The 18,730-nt window shown below is 30.9% G+C and overlaps 1 protein-coding gene across 2 annotated transcripts in view; it reads right to left on the bottom strand.

The window, feature by feature from the left end:
- The window catches only part of LOC122627025 (serine/threonine-protein kinase tricornered), a 95,841-nt gene that overhangs the window by 67,463 nt on the left and 9,648 nt on the right, over positions 1 to 18,730 (bottom strand). The gene's annotated exons all lie outside the window — the stretch shown is intronic.

Here is an 18,730-nt window from a genome sequence, read left to right as displayed (position 1 = left end):
TACTTCCTCTTCTTTCTGGATCACTTCGATGTATATAATATACACACGTATATAAATGTATATATATGTAATATATGTATACACGTAGAGATGGACAGACACAAACACGTATACACGTGCGCGTAAACACACTAAGCAGCCACGCGTATAAACACACACGTGAATATAAAATAAATATGCACAGAGCGTTCTGGAAACTCGTCCAGCGAGTTTCTCTTTCTCTCTTCCTCTTTCTCTTTCACGAATGAAAGAAACGAAATCGTATGACGAGGCTCACTGGCGAAGTTATCGCGTTGGAACGTTCCTTACGTAAGCAGAGCATCGACGACGCTGACGACGACGACGACGACGACGACGACGACGACGACGACGACGACGACGAAGACGACTACAGAAAACTCGCGTTTGATCGCAAGAGACCGATCTCTAACCTCAACAAGGTAAACAACAACGATTTCGTCGTTCTAAACGTTCTACTATTCCTTCTTTGTGAAAAAAAAAAAAAAAAAAAAAAAAAAAAAAAAGAAAAGAAATATAACGATGATTCAAACGATGATTCAGACGTCGCGTTTTGTTTATCTCTTCCTTTTATTTATTTATTTTATTTTATTTCTTTCTTCTTTTCAATATCCTCGTTCGATCTATGCTTTTCCTTTCGTAGTAAACGAACGAACGAGCAAGACAGATAACAGACGCGGTGTCTTTCGTAATTCCACTTGTTGATTTTTTTTTTCTTTTCTTTTTCTCCTTCAAACGTTAGAATTATAGCGAGAAAAGTCTCTAAACGTAGTAGAGTCTTGCCGATAATGGAGGATCGAGAGGATGATCTTTTCTTCGTTTTCTCTCTCTCTTTCTTTCTTTCTCTCTTTCTCTTTCTCACTCTCTTGTGTCTTTCGATCGAAGTGGACTGGTTATTTGGCCGACGGCCACGAATTCCCTCCTCTCCTCGTCCTCTTTTAGCGATCTTCTCTCCCTCTCTCTCTCTCTCTCTCTCTCTCTCTCTCTCTTTCTCTCTCTTTCTTTCCGTCTCCTATGTCTTATGCACGCGAGTAAGTACGAATGATGTACTTAGGAATGTGCTAATGTTATGTATGTATATATGTATGTATGTATGTATGTAAGTATATATATATAAAATATATATATGTAGGTATATACTAGAGAGAAGAGATCGTTCGTCCAGCACACACGTATCGATCGGAGCAGTGCGATCGCTATTATTATTTGGTAAGTTTCAAGGTACTTCGTTTACATATACACATACATATATATATAAATATATATGTATACACACATATATATATATCTTCTTTTCTCTCTCTCTCTCTCTCTTTCTTTCTTTCTTTCTTTCTTTCTTTCTCTTAACGATACACTTTTCTTCTTATTACGTTAACGGTGAATTCGACCGATGATGCCTGGGCTTAACGGTAAGTCGGCTCGAAAGAAATAAAAAAGCAAAAAAAAAAAAAATAAAATGAAATAAAATAAAATACGAAGAAATTGTGAAAGAAATAAATGAAGAAAATCACGCGGGACGATTTCGTAAGGGCGATCTAGCGTTATTTATTTCCCCTCTTTTTCTTTTTTCTCTTTCTCATAACAGAGTTTCACGAGTTTCTATACACTTTGTACGTAATCGACATGACTTTGTCATGGTCAATTAAAATGAGGAAATAAAATGAGGAAAATTGAGAAATAATTCTTTAGATTTTCTCTTTCCCTCTCCCTCTCTCTCTCTCTCTCTCTCTCTCTTTCGAATAACGATTCTTCTTCGTTTAACCCATGTCGAAGGACGAGTATTGACGAACGAACAGATTTTTATTAATCGTTCCGTGATAACAGCTCGTTCGTTCTCGATTAAATAAACGTGGAAGAGGAGGACACGACGAAGCTGTTGTTGTATCTCGACAAGGAAGTAGCCGCTCGACGACGACAACGAGGAGGACGAAGACGACGATCATAACCGCACGCTCGGCAAGCTCGCGATAGACTCGCAACTCCCACCGAGCGTTTCTATCGGCTCTCTGCCACCTCTCTTTCTCACTTACTCACTCCCTAAGTCATCCCCTCTCTCTCTGTTATTCTCTCTCTTTCTTTCTCTCTCTGTCTGTCTCTGTCTCTCTCTCGCGCTAGCAACACCGGAGTGCCGGTAGGCATATACACCGCGCTCTACCACCTTTTCTTTCCCTCTCTCTCTCTCTGTCTCACTCTCTCTCTCTCTCTTTTGCTCTCTTTCTATTTTCTTCCCTCTACTAATGTATACATCCGTTTCTTTCTATTTCTCAGTGTACACGTATATTATTAACTATCATACGTAAGTATGTATTATGCGTGTATGTTTGTGTGTGTGTCTCTTTCAATGTCGTTGAGTTTGTATCCGTCTTTCTCACTCCTACCTCCCACTCGATCTTCTCTGTTTCCCTCCTTCTCTGGACTCCTTTCTAGAGGAAGAAAGAGAGAGAGAGAGAAGGAGGGAGAGGGAGAGAAAGAGAGAGAATACGACGACGTGACTCCACACAAGTCACGACACACAACGAAGCTTCTTCGTTCGAAGAAGAAAGAGAGAAAAACTTATACGTGTAGGCGGTACGTTCACTCTCTCTCTCTCTCTCTCTCTCTCTCTATCTCTCTCACTCTCTTTTTTTCTACCTATCTATCTATCTCTATTTCTCTCCTATCTCTCTTGCTTCGATATATGGAAGAAAAAAGAGAGAGAGAAAGAGAGAGTAAGAAAAATAAAAAAGTATCTCTTTGTGCGCGTCCGGACCGGCTGACGAACAATGACTGACGGACAGAGCTTTCCCCCTCCCTTCTCACTCTCTCTCTCTCTCTTCTCCCCCCAACTTCCCACTACGCTTTCAAGTCTCTGTCTATATCTCTTTTTCTCTCGTTCCCTTCTCTAACTACGATACACGAGAGCTACCTTGATTACCTGTAGCGACTACCGGTGTGAGGCAACCTTTCGAGCCTCGACCAATGAGGACAATCGAATTTATAAAGTCTAGTTTTAATAAACTTCCGTGATTTTGTCGATCTCTCTGTGTTTCTTTTCTTTTTAATTTCTATTCTTTCTCTCCTTCTGTCTTTCATTTTTCTTTTGTTTGCTTTGTATAATTGAAAAAATAAAAAATATTTCTCTTCTTAAAAATTTCATTCTTTCCCGACACCTTTTTATAACCTTTGAAAGTGAAACTTGATAAGAGAATACACGTATGCACTAAGAGACATTTTCTTCGTTTTAAAACGGAAGATTCAGAGAGTCATTAAAGAATGACATTTATATGTATATATATATATATATAAATATTAAAAAGATAAGAAAAAAATCCGCCAAGAATTTTTCAAAAGCTTCTCTATTTATTGCACAAGTATTGTTAAATATTTGATTAGTATTGTAAATAAGAGATGGTCAGTATATTTGCGATAAAATATCTAGCACCTACGTAATATAAATGACGTAACTCTGATACTTAATAACTTCATACCGATCGAAACATTCATATACATACATACATATATATATATATATATATATATATATATAATATGTACTTAACCGTTTATTTTGACAATATGTTAACCCAATTAATTAATAAAAATTATTGACGAAACAAATAAAAGTGTTATTCAAATCGGCCCAACGTATATTCAAATCACGTATCTGTGCAACGTATACGTATGTAACTATGTATAGATATAATCCGTGTGTGCGTGCTTTAAACTGCAAATTCTATTCGCGTGATTGGCGAATCTCCAGGAGGTCAGGAAAACTATGTCGACCGGCGCTCGAGTTTTCCGTTCATTTGCTTCTCCTCTTCTCCTCCACTCCTCCACTCCTCATCCTCATTCTCATCCTCATCGTCATCCTCCACCTCCTCATCCTCCACCTTCTCCTCCCCCCTACACTAGTCTCTTCTCTCCACCCTTCTTCTCCCCCCTATTACCACCAACCCTTCCGAGATGCTAATTACGGTAAGCCAATTACAAGCGCATCCTCAGCTCGTCGATTGGAAGCGCAAGTGGGTAATGGTGTAATCAGAACGAGCTCTGAGAGATCCAATCTTCATTTTGTCCGTTTTACCATTTTGTTTTATTTTTTTTTCTTTATTTCCTCTCTCTCTCTATTTCTTTTTTTTTTTGTTAATTGTTAGCAGGTTGGAAAATAGATTCACGTTTTTCCCGGAGACACGATAGATTTCTCCGAATGCAAAAATACATTAGACGCCTAGATGGATAAATAGATAGATACATATATACATACATACATATGTACATATGTTTCACGATAACGGATCTCTCGCTTACGGTTAAGTTCCCTACAACTTAAAATGCTATTACCAAGAGAGACTTTAATCTCCTTGACTAATATTCCAAGCCGTTAGGTCGTTCCCCGGAATTTCTCTAGTCGAAAATTGCATGAAATTGGGTATACTACGTGTAATTTACCATCGATTAGTTTATAAGGGTTTCATCTTGTAACTGTTTTGTATGTTTCCCATGGAACGAAGTAACAATAAAAAGAAAAGGTAAAGAACAGAATTTCAATCGTTTGATCGTTCATTCAAGAGAAGTATAATACGAATTTAATTTCTCTATAAATCGATTTTTCTTTCGTTTTTATAGAAGATTATGTGCATATAAATATAAGAGGTATGGCATATTACTTACATTATCATAATTAGACTATATTGCTAATGTGAAAATTATGGTATTAATTATAATAGTATAATTACACCATAAGTTATACTTATTGTTAGAATAATAACTACATATTGCACAATACTGATATATTATAAAAATTATATAATATACTTAGTATAGTATAATTATTTCATAAATTATACTGTTATATCAGATATTTATATACTATGTTATATTGTATACTAATTATACTATATTAATTGCAAGTGTAACTTGTATTTACTGTTAATAAAGTATAAGTATAGCGTATAAGTGAATCAGTATATAAGTTATATTTAATATTGTATATAATTATATTACTATAAGTAATATTTATATAATATTAAAAATTTTAAATATGTATTAAAAACAATGAATCTAGTAATAAATAATAAAAAGAATAAACATCAAAAAATACATATACATAACAATGTTACGTGGCGATATACGTTAACGATACAAAAATTAATTTCCTTTATATAAAAAAAAAAAAAAGAAAAGAAGAAAAAGTACATTCATTTAAGAGATAATAAAGAATGCATTATGATAATCAAAGAAACTTTGAACGACTCGATCTTTCATATATGCATATATATATATATATATATATATATATATATACATATATATATAATCTTTTTATTGTTAATCAAGAGAAAGAAAAAAGCTTATCAAGACATGCTCTCCCGCGTGCGTTTTCCGTTCCCCGGTTGGCAAGGCAAACAACGCTTCTCGTAATTTACGACGTTATCTCGCGTTTAAGGCGACCACGCACGACGACGACGACGACAACGACAACGACAACGACAACGACAACGACAACGACAACGACATTTTTGCGACACGAAAGTCTCGAAATTGCAAAAGCACGTGGTGTAGAGAGAAATTTTTTTATGTCTCATAGATACATACGTACATACATACGTACGTACATAGGTGCACAGATAAATGCGTATATACACATCTGGATACATAGGTGATAATGAAAATGTGTTCAACGCGTATGAATCTATAAAAAAAAAAAAATAAATAAAATAAAATAAAAGTAAATGAAAATGAAAATAGATTTATGTCCCGCTATCAATCTTGATTCGGAGGTACGATTATTTCGTCGTAAATACGATATTATATTTATTACGGTCGCGAAATAAATAATTTAATCAATTGATAGGTATTATTATTATTATTATTATTATTATTATTATTATTATTATTATTATTATTATTTCGTCGTAAATATAATTTAATTAATTATTACCTACGATTATTTCCATCGTAAACACGAAATGTCGTAAATCTTTATATATGTATCTTTTATTGAATTTTTTTTCTTGGCGAATTTGAATAAAATTCTTTGATCTTTTCGACGGCAAGGCATTGTCTTTCGATAATAATAAAAGTCGATCGATAACTAGAACGATTGATCAAAATATCAATGAATTATCAGATATAGAGATATCGTTTCTATATCGGTAAAGAAAGAGATAACGTTTTTATACTATTTAAAAAATAAAAAGAAAAAATTGATTCTCTACATTATAATCACGATATCATTTTTTTTTTTTTCACTTAAGAAAACAGTAATATATTATACTACATAGTAGTCTGATAAAGAAATAGGTTACAAGTTCGAAATTCGTTTAGAGTAGGACAAAAACATTATGGAGTATAAGTACTTGTATAGAAAACGATAAGGAGAGTGAACGATAAGATCCATGAAACCTTTCTAATATGGTATACATACTTATTCTTAAAAAGGAAGTCTCATACTATATATATATGAAACTATATACTTATCAACAAAAGCTTCTGTCATAGTAAGTGTATATATGTATAATAAATGCTTAATTTACATTTCTTTTTACTCACTAATATATACATACATATATATATATATATATATATAAAATATAAGCATTATACTATATTCTATACTATACTATACTACACATATATATATGCATATACGAAGAGTAAAAAGAAAAAGAAAGAGAATGAGCAAGTAAGCATCATATTATATACATATGTATACACACTCGCACACACTATGCTCTATATATATACACACACATATATATAATATAATATAATAACATTATATATTATATTATACTATAATTTAATATACTGCACATACATATATGCTTATACGGGTAGTAAAAAAAAAGAAAAAAAAAGGAGAGAGAGAAAAGGAAAGAAAAAAGAATAAAAGTAAGCATTTGTTCGAAAAATAGTGTCGCATCCGGTCGAGTTCAACGACAAATGTTTACCGATTACCTTTTTACCCCCTGGCTGCACCTGAACCGACAGATAAAGCAAGTATTGTTTGCAATTAGCAGGCGTTATCCTCTCAGCCCCTATATATCTTCGTCTTCTCTGTTATATACGTATATATACGCACATACATACATATATATATATATATACACACATACATACACATGTATACTTGCGTGTAGGTGTAACGAGATTACACGAAATGCTGGCTGACCTAAACTGTCGAGCAACAGACTCTCGATGATGGTTCCTTTGTTTATGAAGCGCATCGTGATGCTGCGTATCGTACGTATCTCTTACATGTTACATATGCTTCTACGTAATTACATACATGTAGTTGTGTATCCGCGGGCACAAACTATACGCGTATACGTTACGTATAGTACGTGTAGACGTGTTCGTATTTATAAGTGTGTAATATATAAGAGAATAAGTATCCGTATGTATGCAACGAACAGCATACGATCTGTTTTGTGTCGTTTTGACGCATAGAATATACCGATGACTGATCACCGATCGCGTAAGCGTACGTTCCTAAGACAGTTTGTTAATAATACGATTAGAGTCTGGAATCAAAAACGAATCATGTCGTAATAAAGCATTTACGATGGAGATTAAAATCGAACAGCCGTAAAGCAAACCAGCCGCCCTCTTCTTCTTCTTCTTCTTCTTCTTCTTCTTCCTCTTCCTCTTCCTCTTCTTCATCTTCTTCTTCTTCTTCTTCTTCGCTATTTCTTGCATGTTTATTAACTCGAGATAAGTTCAAACTCTTCTAGAGGCAAGTTTAAATACAACTTTTGCACTACAAATTCAATCTTCTGCAAATCGCGTTTCGACCATTTGCAAATAAAATTTGTCAATTTTAAATATCAACGATATTCCTCCTACAGAATTATCGTTTCGAAAATTTGTAAAATAAAAAGTAACGATAAGAAAGTTACTCCTAACGATAGACGTGTATATCAACAAACAAGATTATAATCACGACCGATCAATAATATCTATCAACGTAAAGTTTGTTTCAAATCGATTATAGATAACGAAAAATGATTTTAATTGTCAAAGACGTATCTATGTATGATCGTTTATGAATCATAAATCTTTAAGATCGAACGTGATCGTTCGTAACATTGCACTTTAACTCCATGTGACATCATTGCTTACATCTTGGTACATTGACTCAACAAATGATCCAAACCAACGAAACACGAACGTGTCAATCCATAAAACGCCTATCGAAACGTGATACGCCTTATTAAAACGAAGTTGCTGCCTGTGTAACTACTTTTCTTTCCGTACGATTTCGAACTAATCTTACGTATCTTAGTTTCTTGGTAACCTTTTAAAAAAACTATTCGCACGTCACGTACCAGACGGAAATATTTGAACTCGAGAGTAACTCGAACAAAATCGTTCCTTTGAACGAATCCATTTTACTAAAAAAAGGGTGAAAGCTTAAAAAAAAAAAAAAAAAAGAAATTATCAGGAGAGAATTTTAATCGATAATTTATAAAATACGAACATCTTCGACACTATTAAAGAATTTGTAAATTTCTTCTTTCAAGATCGAACATCATCACGTAAAGTATCTACGACGTTTTACGAAATTAAATTGTTTCAATTGAAAGCATAAAATAAAAAAAAAAAAAGGAAGAAAGAATGAATAAAAAGTATGTCAGACGTTTCTAAGACCAAATCGTTTTTATACGAAATAATCAATGGTAAATGAATTAAGTGTCACAATGTAGAAAAATGTATGAAAATTTGACACTTACATATATATATATATAAAATAAGTATTCCAGAACATTCTGAAATCACTGATCAAATCGTATTAATTAATATTTGAAAACTGAATTAAATATCAGAGTTTGGATCAATGAACGACGGTAGATACTTCAAAAAAAAAAAAAACGAGAGAGAGAGAGATAGAGAAAAAATATATATATATAATGCATAAAATTACTTATAAGGAGAATAATCAAGCAAGAAGAAGAAGAAAAAAAAAAGAAGTGGGTTAATCGTCCGTAAGATTAATTAATGATTTCGTTTAATTAGGCGGACGAACGAATTCTTAGTGCAATTATGATGGTAAAAGAAGAAAACGAGAGAACGAAAGAGACAGAGAGAGAGAGAGAGAAAGAGAGATCGTTAGCACGATTCCCTTCAGACATCGGTCAAGTATATTAAGGACCTCAAGGGAATCTCTCGCCCTTTTTCTCGCTAAATATCTTCGACCGTAAAATTAACCTCATCCAAGATCCTCGAAACGCACAATGCATTTATTTAACGCAGATCTTAAACGACGATTAACATCCAACTATAAAAAATAAAATACGAAGCTTTTTAACTTTGTAAATCGTAAAAGTATCTCACGAATGCTTCGATGCAACGCGTACGTTAACCGTCGAAAGTGAATGCTCTCGGTGGAAACGTTCTTTCTAATTAATTACTTCGTGTGAATGTTCAATTAAGGATACGATATCTTTTCCAGGTATTCGATACTTCGTTTCTTATATCAAAGATTTTTACCGATCTACGTTTCATTAATTTCTGATGAAAATATTACGCGAAGCGAGACAAAATTAAATTTTCACCTCTTAATGTATTTTCTCCACCCCTCCAAAAAAAAAAAAAAAAGAAGGAAGAAAGAAAAAGAGAAGAAAGTGGGAAAGAACAAAAATTTTCATCTAACAAATTCGTAAGAAAATAAACGATGAATTGAAACGTTCCCACATAAATAATTAAAAAAAAAAAAAAAAAAAAAAAAAAAAGAACTACAAGATATATTGATGTCTTAAAGATTCAATTATCAATTTGAATCATCAAACAAAATAAATCAATACGATTAAATCTTCCTCTTTTATTAACGCGAACAATTTTATTTCGTTAAATTTGCGACGTAAAAAGGAAAAAGCGAAAAAGAAAAGAAAAGAAAAGAGAAAATAGAAACAAAAAATAAAGAGAAATTAAATATGAATTGAAAAGGAAAAGAAACAAAAGAAAAGAAAAGAAAAGAAAAGAAAAGCAAAGCTGTAGAAATAATTAGAAAAAGGATAATGATTCTGATCGTAATTAAGGAAACGTTAGATTGTCGGTAGAATTGCCTTAGACGCCTACTTTTTTTTTCTTTTTTTTCTTTTTCTTTTTGTTAAGAACTAAGAGAAGGCGCCTTGCGGAGGAGATTCCGCGATGGCCAGAGTTAAGAAAACGCGTTTCTTATAAGAGAGACAAGCGAAGTCTCTGTATACAGCGTTAAGAGCCGGTAATGATCGAGTTCGTCGATGACGAGATGTCTTGAATGTCTTATTAGACGTTGCTTAGACACACGGCATGGCGTTCCGAAGCGTGCTTACTACCGAGTGCCACGCGTCTCGCCTTCTTAATTTCTCTCTTCGTTAGACTCGGCCCTTTTTCTACATCTCATAAGAGTTTTCAAAAGGAACGAATGAAGACGAAGTAAACAAGATTTTCCGCAAGATAATTAAAAAAAGAAAAGAAACAAAAATCAAATACATACATACGTATAAAAATATATTTCCGATTCCAATATAATAACTACGTAAAATTAAAATTTTGAAAATGATTAAAATTTTGTTTAAAAGATATCGTTCATAATAATATTGTTATAATATCTATCTTCTATTCTATAATCTAGCTTCTATTTTTCTTTCTTTCGGTTCTTTCGTATTAACTTGTATTCTTTTATATTAATTTGTAATATTGTTATGAACTATCCTCTTGCTTTTACTTGCTTTCAAGTAGAGTCGGTAAAAAGTTTATTAATGTTATTAATATTGAATTTTTATTAATATTGCGTGATATATATATATATAATATAATAATATATAGTATCATGTTATAATACAAACAATATGCGTATAACATTAGAATATATAATATGAACATGATAATATATACAAATATAATATATATGTATGTATATTACATACAATAAGCATATAACATTATCCAATATCATATAATATAAAATATACATATATAACATTGTATAATACGTATCTTAATTAATAAAAAAAAAAATGGTTCTAACTAACTATCTCATTACAGTTAAACTCAAACGAAATTTAATCAACGTGACTTTCGTGTAGTTAATCTAAGTTTATACGAAATGTGAAAAAAAAAAAATAAAAAAGGGAATAAAGAAAAAAAAAAATGATAAAAATTCCTAATCTAATTTACCAACTGAATGAGTAAATATGTGGCACCAAAGAATATCTTTCTTTTTCTTTTTTTTTTTTTTATATAATTGCATATATTCGCGTTCTATGTTCGTTTAGATATCGAGCCATATACGATGAATCATGTTGCCCGTAAAGGTGCAACTCCGAAGGGTACATAGATGCTTTTACTGTTGCATAATGCATGCAAAATTAGCTACGAAACACAATGTGTATTTCTCACAAGCCCGCATATCGATCGGGTGTTCGCACGCGAGTAAGTAGAATATTTCGAAGGCGAGTTTGAAGTATATTGCGACTCTCTCGAAAGAAATTATTTCAACGATCGAAAAGAATAAAGGAAGAATAAAAATATATATATATATATTTTACGTATAAATGAAACGTATAAATGAAAAAAAAAAGAGAGAAAAGGAAACGAAAAAAATGAAAGAAAAAAAGAAAGAAAGAAGAAAAAAAAAGGATCGTTAGACACGGTTCTCGAATCTGTTGAGCGCATTTATCGTTAGAAATCATATTTGAAAAGCGGGCGAGTGAAAGAATGACAAATCGATAGAAAATTTCTATTCTTCGACTCGAAAGAAAAGAAAAGAAAGGAAAAGAAAAGAACGAAAGAAAGTGGGGATTTAAAATCTGTAATTACGGTACTGACGTCGTGTTAACGACTAATTAACGCTCCGTAGTTTCTCCTCGTTCACGGTACACGCCTACGTTCGACTAATCTAAGAAAAAGAAGAAGAAGGAGAAAAAGAAAACAAAAAAAAAAAAAAAGAAAGAAAGAAAAAAGAAAAAGAAGAAAAGACAATAAAATTGTAACGATCATCGATCGGATCTGTAAAATTCCAAATGTCGGCGGTTAAAACAATAAAAGATAACTTGGTTGATAACTTCTCCTGGAGATAATATAGAAACGTTTTCTCTCTAACGTCTCTAAGTTAAAACTCACGCTCGAAGAGGCAACGAACGACTTTCGACGGGTGTTTTCTTGCGTCATGCAGATATCTATGTACTTACGAACATCGAACGTCGGACTCGTTAACGAGATTATACATTTATTTTCTAGGCTTGTAATAAAACGTTAATTACTGAAGTATATATTCATATGTGTGTGTGTGTGTGTGTATGGGAAGCGAAATTTCTATGATAAAGAAACTACTTTCGAAAGTAAGTTCGATTCAAAACTTTATTATCTTTTATATTTCTTTAGAATAATGTAATATTTAATATGTGTATATATAAAGAATGATAAAAATTGCAAAAACTCGCTTGTATTTTTTCTCACACTTACACATAAACAATTTCTGTTTTATATATCATAAAAGAAAGCTGATCTTCGAAAGAAAGTTTTGATCCAAATTTTATGATCTTTGATATTTCTTTAGAATTAATTAAATTAGCTATAAAATATAAAAAACATACATACATACATACATATATATATATATATATATATATATATATATATATATATATATATAGAATGAAGAAATAGATCGTATAAATGTTTTTCTATAAAACATTATTTATAATAATAATAACTGTTATTATTATAATAATTATTATAGAAAAATTGTAAAAAGAAAAAAAAAATAGAAAAAGATAGAACGCTCGAAGTTTTATCTCTGACGCAATACCTGCACACCTACAATTTCCACCAACAAAATTTGTATGCCAGTAAAGAAAGTTGACCTTCGTGAACGTCGATGATCATAGGGACATACACTTGACCCAGAAGACCTACGTAAAAGAAAATAAGTCGGGTGGTTTGGCTCGAAGGCGATTTTACACGAGTTACCATCCGACAGGGGATGAAAAACGGAGGGAGAGTAATGGTCGGGGGTGAACCGTTGGCAACGTTTCAAGACGCAGTCCTACCTAACTAAAATACTGCAGTGTTCCCTTATCCATCCATCCATCCATATATACATATACATATACACACACACACACACACATAGACATATATATTATACATACGTAGATATAATACATGAATGTATACGTCCACAAGCATAAGGTTAAAATATTAGAGACTTTTGGTAGCATGCAAACAACCATTTATTAATCCATCTTTCTAACTATTTTTCAAAAGAAAAAAGAAAGAAAAAAATAAAGAAACGTCTATATATATGTATATATATATATATATGTATGTATATATGTAGTATAATAGCAATGAACGTTTCCGCGATCTAGGAAAATCATTAGAATGGTTAGACGAGTACGTTGAAGCCGGATTTCCACTCTGATAACGTTAACGCGCTCGCTCGTCCTACCAAAGAAACAATGACCGGCATAACAAAACAGAGTAGCATCAACACTATATATATATTATAGCAATTTTCCTGAAACATGGCGCGGATCAGTCGGATAAGCTTCGTTAAATCTCACCTAAACATCATCTAAACATCAGCTTTGATCCTTCATTATTAACCATTTCATTACTTGTTAACACCTATAGTCGCTTTGGAAAATTTATTTGTAATTAGTATTATAGTTCGAATCTTGTCGTTCGATTTATATCGTTTAAAATAAATTGTACCACATTATAAACGCTCGATAATTGAAGAGTTGAAGGGAAAAAAGGGCAGTTCTATGAATAAGTCATTTCGTGATTCATAAACGTTTTATGTTTTCGCTCTTCATCGATCTAAGTAATTTTATTTTTCTTATATAAAGAATATTAATAATTACAGATATTCCTGTCGTAGTAATTTAATTAAATTAGAAAAAGAAAAAGAAAAACGAACGATTTAAAGGACAAAGAATCTATACAAAAAACAAATATCTACATTATTTAAAGCACAATATAATAAATCGTGAATCTTATTTTATGTTATTAATAAACCTATATAAGCGTATATATAAACCTATATATAATGTGACATTATATATATATATAAAGAGAGAGAGAGAGAGACATCAAATCGTTTGTTCTCGTTTTAAATGTGAAGTAAAGACAATATGAAAAACTTTTCATTTCGTTCGTTTCCTCGAACGAACAATATCTCTTCGTTGGATAATATTCAACAGAATCAATTTCAAGAAGGGAAAGGTAAGAAAGGGTGGAGTGTGTGTAAGGGAAAGGAAAGGGTAAAGGTAGTGAAAGAGAGAGAGAGAGAAAAGAAACGTCGAAAGCGGAAGAAGAAAAGTATGAAAACTCTCTTGACAGGACTGTTCCACATCCGGCGGATACATTAGAGAGCATTGTGTCTAAATTACTTCACACTTACGTGCTTCTTAGAATCTAATAGGTTTTTCTCGTGTAAAAAAAAGAACACAACAAATTATTTAGATATCTTTTTAAAAATGTAATGTTAGAAAGGAGCAATGATTTATCGAAATGAACTATACCGTTAGCATGTCTGTAATTCTTAACTTTATTATGTTAATTTGCGAACGTTAATGATAATAAATATTAAACTTATTACGTAAGTGTTTTAAGTCATGCGAATCTTTGTACATCTATGTATATATGCAGTATGTATATATATTATATTACACTATGTGTATATATATATATATATATATATATATATATAAATGTATCGATAACAGTAACAATATAATGATATAGTCTGATGCGATTCGATATGCACATTGCGGTAGTATCGAATCGACGATCTTTTTTGCCTTAAATAGAACAAAATACATAAATAGTTATAAATTAATGTGTGTAATAATAAGTATATATTTATTAAGATATAATTTATTATTATATAATATTTATATGTATTTTGTTTTTATTAAAGCAAAAAATCATTATTATTATCAAGTTTAGATTAATTCATCCTGATAAATGGAACATCAAACTTCGAGGCATTCGATCTCGAAGGAATCGACGAGAAAAGAAAAAAAAAAAACAACCCTAATCACACGAAATCGAGTATTTCACTTATCTTTAAAAGAAGCTAATACGTAATAGAAGAGAAAAAAAGAGGAAGAAAAAAATACTTCTCAACAATTTCGATTATCTAAAAGATTAATCTAATCGAAAATCTAAAGTATTTGAATTGAATTATATATATATGTGAAACGAAGTAAAACGAGTCTGTTTCAATTAAAAACTATACGATCCTAATCTCTTTCTTCTTTTTCTAGATCGTACGAATCGATCGACGAACTATTTAAAGTAAGAACTATATACATACATATATACGTACATACATACATACATACATACATACATACATACATACATACATACATACATACATACATACATATGTACGTACGTACATACATACATACATACGTACATACATATATACGTCCATACATATATACATACATACGTACATACATACATACATTCATACGTACGTACATACATACATACATACGTACGTACATATATACATATATACATACATAATATATATATATATATATATATGTATATATATTTGTATATATAGTCCTTCTCCTGTCACTTCCTCGGAGAAAGCAGAAAGGAACTTTTGCAGAAAGATTAACTTCGACCTGGATTCGAATCGCTTCCTATGTAAATAACCGATACAGTTGAAAATACAGAAGCGTTGTTATTGCCTTCTCTTTTGTTTTTCCGCTTTGTGATCTGACACTTCTTCATCATCTTCTTCTTCATCATCATCTTTTAAGATGGCACTTGTAAGATAGTCTCGGGTCAAGGAAACGAAAAAAAGAAAAGATAAAAGAAAAAAGAAAAAAATACTATCTCTTTTTTACTACTATTTATTTCGTCGTAGTATTTTTTTTTTTTTTATTAAAAAATGATACGAATATTTGATAAAAAATCAATAATACGAATATTTTGATAAGCATTTGTAATAAAATATAATTACGTATTATAAATGATCGATATAAATAATTAAATGTTAAATTTGCATTTAATTATAAGTACTGATCATTTATTTAAAATATTGATCCAATTATTATATTTACAAATATTCTAATCGAAATATTAACTATTCCTTTTTTTGTATTTTTAATCGGTGTAATACGTGACCATTTATTTGAAATACCGATTGAAAATGTTTTAAAATACTGACCTAAAAAATAATTGTCCTACTTGTTTCTTTCCTTTTTATTTCCTTTTGGATTTTTTGTTTTTGTAGTTCGCATCATCTTCACGTTCGCGATGCGCAAGATATAAAAGGTGAGCGAACCAAAAGTGTACGTAGTATGTATGTAGGTATTAAGTTCTAATCGGCATTAGACGTGACTAGAATCGACCAAATGAAACACTGTTATGAATAATAATTACGAACTCGAGATGAATTAACGTTGATTGCATGGGTTTTAGATGCTGAAATATTCTACATTTGAAAACGAATAGAGAAATTATCTAATACAATATTGAATACGTTAATTTCTAATTCTACTACCAAAGCCGTAGATTTCTGTTGTAACGCATGCATGTAATAATATAGAATATTTTAATATAGACACAATAAGATCATAAATTTAAATGATAGATCTAATGGATAATAAAAGATTGAAAGTAGGAAGAAGTATATACGTGACGTGTGTTACTTTTCAAGGATGTGTGTTATAACGTTTTAACAAGCCGATAGATATCAGCGATCGCGAATCGTTTCCTCTATCTTATAAAGTTCTTTGTACGCCATATTTGTTAACTGGCACATCGTATAGAACAATAGAATCAAGGAAAATATAAGCATGGAGGCTCATCGAGCGTAGGTTCGCAATACGCTTCCGCGAGAATCGACCGGTGAAAGTGTCACGTATCAAATCTCTAAGATTTTTATTCGATTCATTGTAAAATTGATAGATCATTATTATTAGCATAACATAGGGAGAGCGAGAAAATAAAGAAAAAAAGAACTAAATGCAAAAAGTACATTTAAAAAAAAAAAAAAAAAAAAGAGGATTAATAAAATGAAAAAGAAGAGAAAAGAAAATTGAAGGACTTTTAGCCTTATAAAGTATCTTCGATGTATCGAACATATCGAATGTTTCCTGTGTTCCACGTTAGGTTTACCTCAAATACTATGTTTAAACGTAAATGGCGATTCATGGAACACAACGCACGTCCTAGAAACTTCCTTTTCTAAAGCTATTAATCGAAGCTTCGTTGTGTAAGTTATATTGAATGGTTTTAACTGTTATTCTGTGATGAAAATGTTAAGGAATGTCTATGAAATAATTTTTGTAACATTTTGTAATATATCTTCAATATTAAATAATGTATGGTTTGGTCAATGAGTGATATCAAAATTTTTAACATTTTATATATATATATATTTATATATATTTATATATATATATATATATTATATATAGATAAAACGATACTAGTATAATATATTACGAGTATAATATATTCTAGTAAAAATAAAATTAAAAACAAAAAATATTAGTATTAGATATATAATAGAATATTGAGAATTATAAAATAGTAATATGTTATTATCGATTGAAAAATAAAAACAATAGTATAACGTAATAGTAATACAGTCTATATTTTATTTTCATTGACTAATGAAGATAAAAATTAACAAAACAATGGTGTGTCATTTATCTATTTATTACAAAATTTACTGCAAATTTCGACCCACAGATATTGCTGTCCAATTCAATATCAATTAATAAATGCCACCACAAATGATTACTTACACGTACGAAACGAAAAATAATTTTCGAAACGATATTAGAGACGTTTCCCATAAATTTTTTATCTTACATAAGATACGTAGTACGAAAAACATGTATTTATATACGAGAAGGTTGAAATTTACGAGGTACCCTTCAATTTTCTCTTAAAATTCGAGTAAACTAAAAGTTTGAATGCAATTTAAAGTCTTTGCTAGACCGGCTGTCGGACTTCGTAAATTCTTAAAAAATCTTAAAAAAAAAAAAAAAAAGAAAAAAGAAAAAAGGAGCCGGGAAGAAAAAAACGTGACAGTGGTTTTTCAAGGAGTAAGCAACGTAGATGCTTTAAAAGAGAAGAGAAAATAAAATATATAAGATAAGATACTTCTATTTACTCACAGCTCGTTACCTTTCGCGATCATAATCTAACGCGGAACGCGTGCCATGGGAAGGATCGTTAAAAAGTATTATGCTATTCTGTCTCCACTTTCCACAATTTTTTTTTTATTCCCAATCTCTCTCTCTCTCTCTGTCTTTCTTTTCTTTTGTCTTAACAACTCATTACAGACTACAGCGAAAACCAAAAATATATATATAATAAATAAATAAATAAATAAATAAATAAATAAATAAATAAATAAACCTATTTAAATCGCATAAATACAGGATTGGCTAAAAGTTCTTGTAAATGATTTTAAAAATCAATTACTATTTCTCGAAACCCTTCGAGTTAGTTATTACTTTTTTTTTCCTCATATTACGAAACAACAAACTTAAAAAGTCACGATATAAGAGTTAGTGAATTTTTAAATTATCTAGAAACTTTCTTTTTCTACTACCACACTCCTTCTAATAAACTCCTCTTTTATCGACCGGACAAAATGCACAGCATTTAAAAAAACGTTTTAATTAATTTCTGTTATAGTCTGAAGAATAAAAAAAGATATAAAATAAAATAAAATAAAATAAAATAAAAT

This window comes from Vespula pensylvanica, chromosome 2 (assembly GCF_014466175.1).
Source record: "Vespula pensylvanica isolate Volc-1 chromosome 2, ASM1446617v1, whole genome shotgun sequence".
NCBI lineage: Eukaryota > Metazoa > Arthropoda > Insecta > Hymenoptera > Vespidae > Vespula > Vespula pensylvanica.
The sequence above is the reverse complement of the archived record's forward strand: the minus strand, read 5'-3'. Positions and strand labels throughout refer to the sequence as shown.